Source organism: Protopterus annectens, chromosome 15.part0 (assembly GCF_019279795.1).
Source record: "Protopterus annectens isolate FY-2018-M chromosome 15.part0, PAN1.0, whole genome shotgun sequence".
Lineage (NCBI taxonomy): Eukaryota > Metazoa > Chordata > Ceratodontiformes > Protopteridae > Protopterus > Protopterus annectens.
Window position 1 is genome coordinate 268,848,681 of NC_056749.1, and position 10,153 is coordinate 268,858,833.

At 39.6% G+C, this 10,153-nt stretch overlaps 1 protein-coding gene across 5 annotated transcripts in view; it reads right to left on the reverse strand.

Moving 5' to 3' along the window:
* Nucleotides 1–10,153, reverse strand: part of NSDHL (NAD(P) dependent steroid dehydrogenase-like) — a 276,923-nt gene that overhangs the window by 85,904 nt on the left and 180,866 nt on the right. The gene's annotated exons all lie outside the window — the stretch shown is intronic.

Sequence of the window (10,153 nt, forward strand, 5' to 3'; positions counted from 1 at the left end):
ACTTTAACTTCTACTTTCCACAGTTTAAAAAAAACACAATAAGAAAAGTACCTATAAATCTGCTAATGGAGTAAAAAATTAACTAATTGCACAAACACAATATTTTAAACGTTATCTATAAACACTCGATATTATCCAAGCAACAGAATACATAAAACGTATACCGTTGGGAGTATTAAAATGATACAAAAGTGTAGCAATCACTGACCTCAGCAATAAAGACAACATAGCTTAAATACCATACAAAAAATTAAATCTTTTAAATGGCAGCACTTTAAAGAATGAAGGAAAGCCAATGATTCAGAAGCCATTTGTCACAGATAAAAGCCAACTCTATCCAGCAACAGAAATAAATATACATTTAATGTATCTTAATCTTTTTTTGATGTACTTAAGTATCAACTAGGTGGTTTGTATTTTATAAATTTTTATATCACACCTCCTACCAAAAATGGCCTTTCAGCAGCTGCCACAATGGCACAATTCTGTACTTCACTTTCTTTCTCCAAAAATCCACTCTGTGTTCATATGTTAGTACTAGGCTATCGACCCTTGGGCCTATACAAGCCTAGCCATAACAATTCCCTGGCTATTTCTTCCCATAATATTTACTTCCCTTGACCCCTGTCTAGCAGGGTGACTGAAGTGATCCCCGGGGTGAATTTCCTATTTTCCATCCAATTGTCAAGGTTCCCTCTGAAGAGGACCAAAGAGGTGCTCTGCTTGACATGTATGGGCAGTCTATTCCAGACTCTGGGGAGTCTCAGGGTCAGGAACCTATCCCTTCCTGTTCCTGCAACAGACAAGTGCTACAGGTTCCAACTCTCACATTACTGCTCTCAGTACTGAAATGTACAACAGAATCAGTTGTACGGGGTTTGACTCCCACAAACAGTACTCATTAAAACAAAGTACAATTGGTCTTAAGGTTACACAAGGATTTTGTCCACCTCAGATCGAGCCCAGTGTTTATCCATGCAATCTTACCAACAGTAATTAAAACTTTAGTGATAGAGCATATTCAAGACTCTACTGATTTGTTTAAATTCCCAAAAAATATTGATAGCTTTTAAACAGCCACAGACAAAATACAGAGATTCATTCATTATATAAGAAATACTGCTCTGATAAGAACACATTCTTTAACTTAACACTCTAACATACCAGCTGTTAAACAAAAGCTACTGCCTCAGTTTAAAACACTACAGTCAGAAGTCCCTAGTATAACCTAAGAAGTCGAGACATCCTACAACTAAAAAGTGTTAGTTTGAAATGTAATTCAAAGGTAGTCTGTTTTATAAATGATGTTTTAAAAAGATGTTACTGCCTCTTGACCCATGATCATGGCTGGATACTTTTGTGGACAATGGAAATCAACGTTTTTGTTCTACTGCCTCTCATATGTCCCAAACGAATTATGTGCGAGCAGACATTCACTAAAATGGTGATTATAATATTAATGAAGACACTAGTGGACCGGGTGACTCTTCCACATTTTCACAATATTCCATAGTGCTTATTGGTGTTTCAGTATTACAGGAGTGACTGAACAAGCATCCGGGAAGGTATTAACAGTTCTGATGATTTAAATTTAGGAGCATCGGCTAATGGAAGTGATATTAATAAGAATTTGAAACTGACTATAAGTTAGTTAAATATAACAAATTACAGTTGGAAATAATTTATTTTAAAGAATATTTACGCAGGCAGCAAATCCCTAAAGACTTGAGACAGTGGTGTTTTCCTAACGGCCTTGAGCCTAACTCTCCCTTTTATTTTGAGCTGTTGAAATTGTTTGATAACCAAGGCTGTGACTTTATAGAAATACTAATCAAGCATTATCTAGACTGTTAGACTCACTTGCAGGGGATTTAGATATCCTCGATAAGTTAATTAGAACTGATGTAGATTTCCTAAGGTATAAATATAAATATAGTAGATTACTTGAAAACATTGATCAGTATTTGAATAAATTGAGAGAAAATAAAGTTAAAAAACCTTGAAAGGGACAAATGTGATTATGAGACTGGAGTAGTCTACCCCAACCCCCACCTTCACAAATTTGGGGTAGTTTGGGTGGTAACAATGAAGTAAGAACTTCTGATGCTAATGATAGTGAGGACATTAGTATAAATACCCATGAGGACCATCATGATGCCATATCGGAACAACAACTTAGATGTAGTGAACACTTGAGAGCAAAGAGGTCAACAGCCAGGGCCTATGCCTAGTACCACTAACAACTGGGATTTTTGAACATCTTTGAGGAGACATCAAACCAATACAAGAAGGAAAGGGGGCCAATGGCAGAACCTGCTGCCCCAGAGGTCGAACAATCGTCACCGGAAAAGAGTCCCAGCGACATGCGTGACCATTCTGGACTTGAAGTCAACAGAGAATATGTATGGGTTGTTACTAATATACAAGGTGACTTTAAAATTTTCAGTTATGCTGATGTTGATGCTCAAATTTCTTTAGCCAGTATTTTGGCTAAAGGTTTAACTTTTGTTCCATCAAGGAGAGCATACCTTGCTACTACTATTTTGGACTTAAAACTGTTCACACGTAAAATGAACTTAACATTACTGTTTGGTTCTGATACTTGTTCTGATGGACAATTCAGAGTTAGTTCATTTAATCCACCACTCCACCCTTTATTAGGTACTTTTGAGCGTATCTGTAAAATGGACATGAGGTCACTATTGTGTAAACATAAATGTGATGAGATATAGAATTTAAATAAGGATGAACAAGATTTGATTTGTTCTTTATGTCATTCTAATGTAAGGGGCATGAAACTTGATAGAGGGAGGGCTGGTCTTTATGGGTATGGGTGACTATCAGTCTAGGATGTTTAAAATATTGAATACGGATACATATGAACCTGTGTCGTTGAATGAAGTGAATGGGGATTATGCTAGAATTAAATCTCATATCAATGACTTGCTAATTGATTTCCGTACAGATATAAATTTGTCTAATTATTTGAATATGCTTTAAACATTAATCCCAGTTATTTTTGGGATCTCCAAAATCCATAAGGACTTACATGACCCCCCTTCATGACCAATAGTGGATGGAAGAAATTCCATCACTTATGCTTTTGTGAAATTTGTAGATAGCAAGCTGAAAAGATTTCTCGAACATGAACCCCAAATTTGTAAAGATTTATGGTCCTTTCTTGAAATATTTAATGAGCTCGATTTTAAAGGCCGAATATAATTTTCTAACTGTTGATGTCAGAGATCTATACACAGTCATCCTCCATAAGCTAGAGATTCAATGGGTAACTGTGTATTTTTTTATTAAAGAAAGGAGCAACCACTGACGACATCAGCCTAAGGAATTATTAGATTTAATTTTGGCTAATAACTTCTTATATTTTGATGGCCAGTATTTCTTACAAAAAAGAGGGGTTGCTATGGGTTCACCATGTGGGGCCAGTTTTGCTAACATTGTCATGGCCATGTGGGAACATGGGTTTTGAACCCCATTATTAGACAGAAGATTTTTTTTACACCTGTTGTCTGGATGATATTTTTATCATCATAAAGGGTAATGCTGATGCAGGTTTAGAATTACTTGAATATTTTAATAAGTCTACTGATTTTCTGGAATTTACTTCCGACTTCCGCGGTGGTGCAGTGGTAGCGTTGTTGCCTCACAGCAAGAGGTTCTCCTGTTCGATTCTCGGCTTGGGTTGGGAGTGCCTTCTGTGTGGAATCTGCATGTCCTCCCCGCGGTTGAGTGGGCATTCGAAAGACATGTGTTGAATGGGCATGCCTTCATTGAAGGTTGGGCATCAGGCTGGCAACCTGACACCATAAAAACCAACTGCCAATCATTAGCGGACCAGAGTTCCGCTGTGGCGACCCTTAACCGGGAAGAGCCGAAAGTCAAACAACAACAACTTCCGATTATAATTCTGATGTGATTTCATTTTTAGATATTGAATTGAGGAAAGACGAGGCAAATTTTAAATATACATCAAAAGTAGATATTCCAATTCTTTTTTGCATTTTTCTAGCTCCCATCTTTTTCACCAAAAACGCTCCGTTGAAAAAGGCCAATTGGTTAGAGTGGCTAGGATGGTCAGTTTAGAACAAGATTTTTTTAATGAGTGTGACAATTTAATCGATATGTTTCTTAAACAAGTGTATCCATCTATTTTAGTTAATCAATTAATTAATGAAGTACAAAGTAAGAGATCTACTGGGTTCTTTAAACCAATTTTAAATCATGAGGGCTGGCTGGAAAACCCTGGAAGGTTTTGTGACTATAGAGTTCAAGAGAGTAATTTATCGACAACTGGCTTTAGTCTGAGTTTCATTACCCCTTTTAGTGTTGATGCTACTATTGTTGGATGATATTAAATTTAAAACAGGAGTCAGGTTGATCATCCTAGGGTTGTTTTTAAGAAAGGTACCAATTTTAAACATTTATTTGATTCTAAAAATTCATTTGATTCTAAGAAATTTCCTTCATCTAGATGCCCTTGAATGTATAAGTGTGAAGCTTGCTATTATTGAAAATATGTCGATACTGGCAATAATTTCACAGACCATAATACCAATTATGATATCAAGGGTAGGTTTAACTGCAACTCTAAAGGCATTGTTTATCTGGCTAAGTGCTTGTTCTGTGAAAGTTTTTATGTCGGTAAAACAGAACGACTATATGAGCATATTTATAGTATTAATAAATTGCATGTTCTTAATGCCCTAGCCAGACATATTATGACCTTCCCAGGACATAATTTTAAATTCAAGGTTATTGAGCAAGTTTTGTCTGATGTAAGAGGGGGTCCTTTGACTCAAATTATAATGCTGTGAACTTATGTGGCAAGTTCAATTAAATGCATATAGCTTTCCTGGGTTGAATGATACATGCTCAATACAGTGCTTATTAAAACTGAAGGCGCTGGATAGGTAATATTTTTGGTTTTAAGTGTTTATATGCGACTGTTTCTATGGCTGTATTTCAATGCAATGTGTCTTCTGTTCTAAAGCCAACCCACTTAGGTTCTTAACCTTGAATTTTTCTTCTGCTCCTCCTTCCTCTCTCCTTGCACTTTACTAACAAAAAAATTGCACTTCATTTTGCTTTTGCCTCTTCTTAAAAGTACTCACTTGTATTGATTCTGCTGCATTTATTAATGCTTGGTAGTAGCCTGATTAAATTGTAACTTGTTATTCTAAGCCTTTTGGTTTAAGCACTTGGGCTTTAGACCAGTTGTTTTACATTAAGAAGGTTTGTGGTCTGATTAAGAAGGTTTGTGGTCTGCACACTTGTGGGAGGACAGGCTAGATTCTGCCCTTTTGAGCTGGGAATTTCTGGTTAAAGGCTTATTGTGCCTGCTTATTTGAACGGTTTCTTTCTAAAATTGGTGCGCCTTGTTTGCTGTAGCATAGACTAGATTCAGGCCTGCTGAATCTAGCTTTGTTTGTGTAACTTGAGCATTAATCCAGGCCATCTTTTTTTGGAGAAGGTTCCCCTGCACCCTAGTGGCAGGAGTGTGCAGTTAGAACTTGTCTGATTGAAGATTGCTGGAACAGCGCTCACTTTTGAGCTTTTTTACTGGTTAATTGGGTAAATTATTTAAAATCAGTTTGCTCGTTTTCTATTGTTAAATAAGAAAAAATTGCACTTTATTTATCTGCTTTTACTGTATTTATGTTTCTTCCTACTTTATTACTTTCTTTTGCTTTTGTTGCCTGTTCTTAAAAGTACTTAATTGCCTAGACTAAATTCAGACCTGCTGCATCTAGCTTTGTTTGTATAACTTGAGCACTAATCCAGGCCATCATTTTTTGGAGAGTAGCAGGGGTGTGCAGTTAGAACTTGTCAGATCGAACACTGCTGGAACAGAGCTCAGTTTTTAGCATTTTATTGGTTAATTTGTTTAAATAAGTTTGCTCAATTGCTACTGTTATATTAAAAAAATGCACTTTATGCATCGCCACTTAGTTAGGGTTAAACTATTCCCAGCGCCATAAAGTATGCTCTTCAAATTTTCCCTTAGAACTAGCCAGTCTTTTAGTTTTTGCACTCAAATCTGTTTCTTTGAGCTCAGCACTTGTTCAGAACTAGTCAGCAGTAAATAAGCTACAAATTACTACAGCACTCAACTTTCCTCACTTGTCTAGAGGAAAACAGTTTTTAGTACTTAATAAATAAGCACCTATCCAGGCATGTCTAAGGGTCAGCTCCCAGTGTTTCTTCCTGTCTACCTGATGAATCTGAGCATCTTGGGGCAATGCAGCAATTGCCTCATGTATACAGACAACCCTCTCCTCCTACCAGCCAACAATGCAACCTGTGAGAGATGCACTTATATAGCCAAAATGGAAGCAAAGCTCTCTTTACCCTCTCTGGACTAGATAGTCAAGAGGAGAAGGTAAACACTTGCGACACACCACACTCATCATATAGTCCCTCAAAACCTACACCACCAAAACACACACAAGGAAACAGAAACGCATACCTACATTCAGAGAGGCTCTCAGTGAAAATCTACCCAAGCGAAAGAGAACTCCAAAGCAGAAACGCAAGCAACCTCCACCCCCCCAACACAACCCAAATGACACATAGCCCACAAACTCAGTGTGCCACTCAACCACAGCCAATAAGACATAACATACCAAACACTCTAGTCATAGGTGACTATATTCAGGCACACTGATGTTCCACTCACCAGGCTAAACAAGGAGAAAAAGTTACTGTCAGCTGCCTGTTGGGTGCCAGGATCCACCACATAACGCACGCACTCAAGTCACTTCACAAGTACAAATATGACTCTGACAATGTCCATGTTGGTGTAAATGACCTGAGATGTACCTCCCTGGACTACATGAAAAGAGACATGGAAGAGCTCTTCGATCTTGTAGCCCAGGCAAGTATGACCCTAGCCCTGAGTAGCATCCTGCCATCACCCAGAATGATACCACAGTGCAAGGACAAAATGATGGACTTCAACAACTGACTAAGCTTCTGGTGTCATTCTAAGGGGATCCAGTATCTGTCTGCCTGGGATGACATGATCGACAGACCATGATGCTCTGCCAGAGATGGCCTGCACCCGTCGCCCTTGGAATTCTGGATACTGGCCAAGGCTCTTGCCATCCCATAGTAACCTTTTTAGGCAAGATTCAAATGTCAAATTCACCTCCGTAACAGGTACAAGCAAGCAAAATCTGAGGGTAATGCTACTCAAAGCTAGAAGTCTGAACCTCAAAATGCACGAGGCACTCTTTAAAATGGAGAACATCAACATCTGTGCAGTGACAGAGACCTGGTTCAAGGCTCCAGACAGCACCCCTGAATTACCAGGCTATAATTCATACCACACCTTTCGGCCACCTAACCTGGACCGAAGCATTAAAGGCAGAGGTGTGTCCATATTCATTAAGGATATCCACACCCCCAGGCTAGTTGCTCAGCATAATGCATCCGAGATTATCCAAGTGCAACTAACTCTGGGCAAGACCGCAATCCAAATTGTAACTTGGTACAGATCTCCCACCAAGCCCCAAGATTCCCACTCCTCATTTCTTGATACATTGGAAAATATTAGGGTACAACCCAACACCCTAATAATGGGCGATTTAAACTACCCCACCATTAACTGGGAAAACTACTCATGTACCAATTCTTTTGCTCAACGTTTTCTGCAATTCATAAATTCCATCGCCATGGATCAACTTATCCACACCTCCACCAGGGCAGCAAATATCCTAGACCTGGTCATCACCAACATGGGCAACCGGTGTTCCACACCAGAGGTCAATTTCTTGTTGGTCAGATCAGACCACAAGCTAATCACCTTAGACATCCACATCCCGCCCCGGCCCCCCATTAGAGAAACCACCATAAAAATTTTCTCCAAAGCCAACTTCACGACACCCATGCAGATGGACAATAGAGGTACGACTACTGAATCCTACACAAATGCACTTTATAAGCACTTACACGAGTGCATGGATCATACTATCCCTAACAGAACTAAGATGCTATCCTCCAAAAAAGGAAGGCAATCTGGAGGTCCCCTGCCATAAACAAACTCTACAACTGAAGAAAAAAATTGTTGTAAAAAAAATGAGTAAAATCCCATGATTGGAGGAACTCCCTGATCAGCCTTTGTAAGAAGCTGAGATCCCTCATAAAATCCTTCAAAGCTAGATACAAAAACAAAATCACCACTGAATCTAAAGACAACCACAAAGCATTTTATAGCTATGTCAAGAATCTCAATGGCAACACTCAGATCTGCTCTGAGTTACAGCACAATGGCACTAAATATACAGAATCAACTGATATTGCCAGCATCCGGACAGATAAGTTCAGTGCTAACTTTACCTCTGTCTCACCCTCTAAAGGGCCCATCTCTATACCGGAAGAATGCAAAGTTCCTATAATCACGGCTGCAACTGAGCCACACTCTCCAAAGCCAAGAACACAGCATCCATGGGACCTAAACATCCCAGGCTGGGGTCTACATGAACTACAAAGCGAACTGGCACCTTACCTAAGCACCATGTTCAATCATAGCCTCATCTCAGGCTTTGTGCCCACTGAATGCCACACAGTGACAGTTATCCCACTCCACAAAGGGGGAGCCACCATGGACCTCTGGAACTACAGCCCCATTAGCCTGATGAGCCTGGTCTGCAAGGCCATGGAACATAAATTCATAGAAATTATAAACATAGACATTGGTAATCTCCAAACTCTGGACCCCAACAAGTTTGGGTTTGTAAAAGGCAGATCATGTCTCCTAAACCTGACAGACTTCTTTGAAGCAGTCACCAAAGCCGTAGACGAGGGTAAGGTGGTTCACATAGCCTATCTAGATCTCGCCAAGGCTTTTGACACCACTCTGGAATTATAGATAAACTCATTAAACTAGGTATAAATCCCTATGTCACAAGATGGGTTGCCAACTGGCTCACTGACGGAACCCACACTGTGAAAGTAGCAGACTCCAAAGTAGCAGTATCCAAAGTGGACTACCACAGGGTTCAGTCCTGGGTCCTCTACTGTTTGGTATCTACTTCTCTGAAGTATAGGCTAACACAGAAGGTCTTTGACTAACGAAGTTCACAGATTACTGCAAACTAGGAGCCATAATCAAAACTCCTAAGGATGTGGACATCCTACAAAACGGTCTCCCTGAGACAAATGCCTGGTGTCAAAGCCATGACCTCAAGCTCAATGCCAAAAAGTGCATTGTCATCCCCTTTGGTAAAAACTCTGTACCCATGAAATACAACACAGGTGGTTAGTCTACCACCGAAAGTGTGATAAGAGACCTTGGGATACAGGTGGATGGTAGTATCTCCTTTGATAATCACATAGCCACAGTAGTCAGGAAATCCTTCTACATGGCACACTTCATCACAAAAGGTTTCTCATTTAGGAAGAGAGAGGTAATTGTTCCCCTCTACTCATCACTCATTAGACCCATTACAGAGTACAACGCCTCTTTTGGTATGTACCTCACAAGACATCTACAACAACTGGAAAGGCTGCAAAAATACCTCACCAAGAGGATTACCGGCATCAAACAGATGCCCTACACAGACCGTCTCAAAAAAACTCCAGCTTTACTCCATCGCATATCGCCTACTCAGAGGGGATCTCTGCCTAACATACAAAGCTATGTCAAACCCAGAGCTGTTGGACATGCTCCACTTAAAGAAATCCCAATCCCTCCGAGCTACACGCTCTAGGGACCTAAACCTTGTCACCACAATAAGCAGAACACAGTGGAGGGAAAAATTCCTGTAACAGAGACTTCTCATACTCTGGAACAAACAACCTATCTATATCAAACAAAGCTCCTCATTAGCACTCTACAAGAAAAATCTTGATGATTGGATGGGAAATAGGAAATTCACCCCGGGGATCACCTCTGTGGCTCTGCACGACAGGGGCACAGGAAAATAATTTTCCTTGGGTAGCGAAAGCCAGGATACCTTTTTTGGTTATGCTTATATAGGCCCTAGTGCCAATAGCCTACTACCTACCGATGAAACTATACGATAGCCAGGTACTTTTATGAATGAATTGACTGTTTATTTAGTTTTAGTTCAGTCTTTGAACCACAAGACAATGCCGTTTCTAAAGATTTGTTTCAGTGATGTAATTTTTTAAA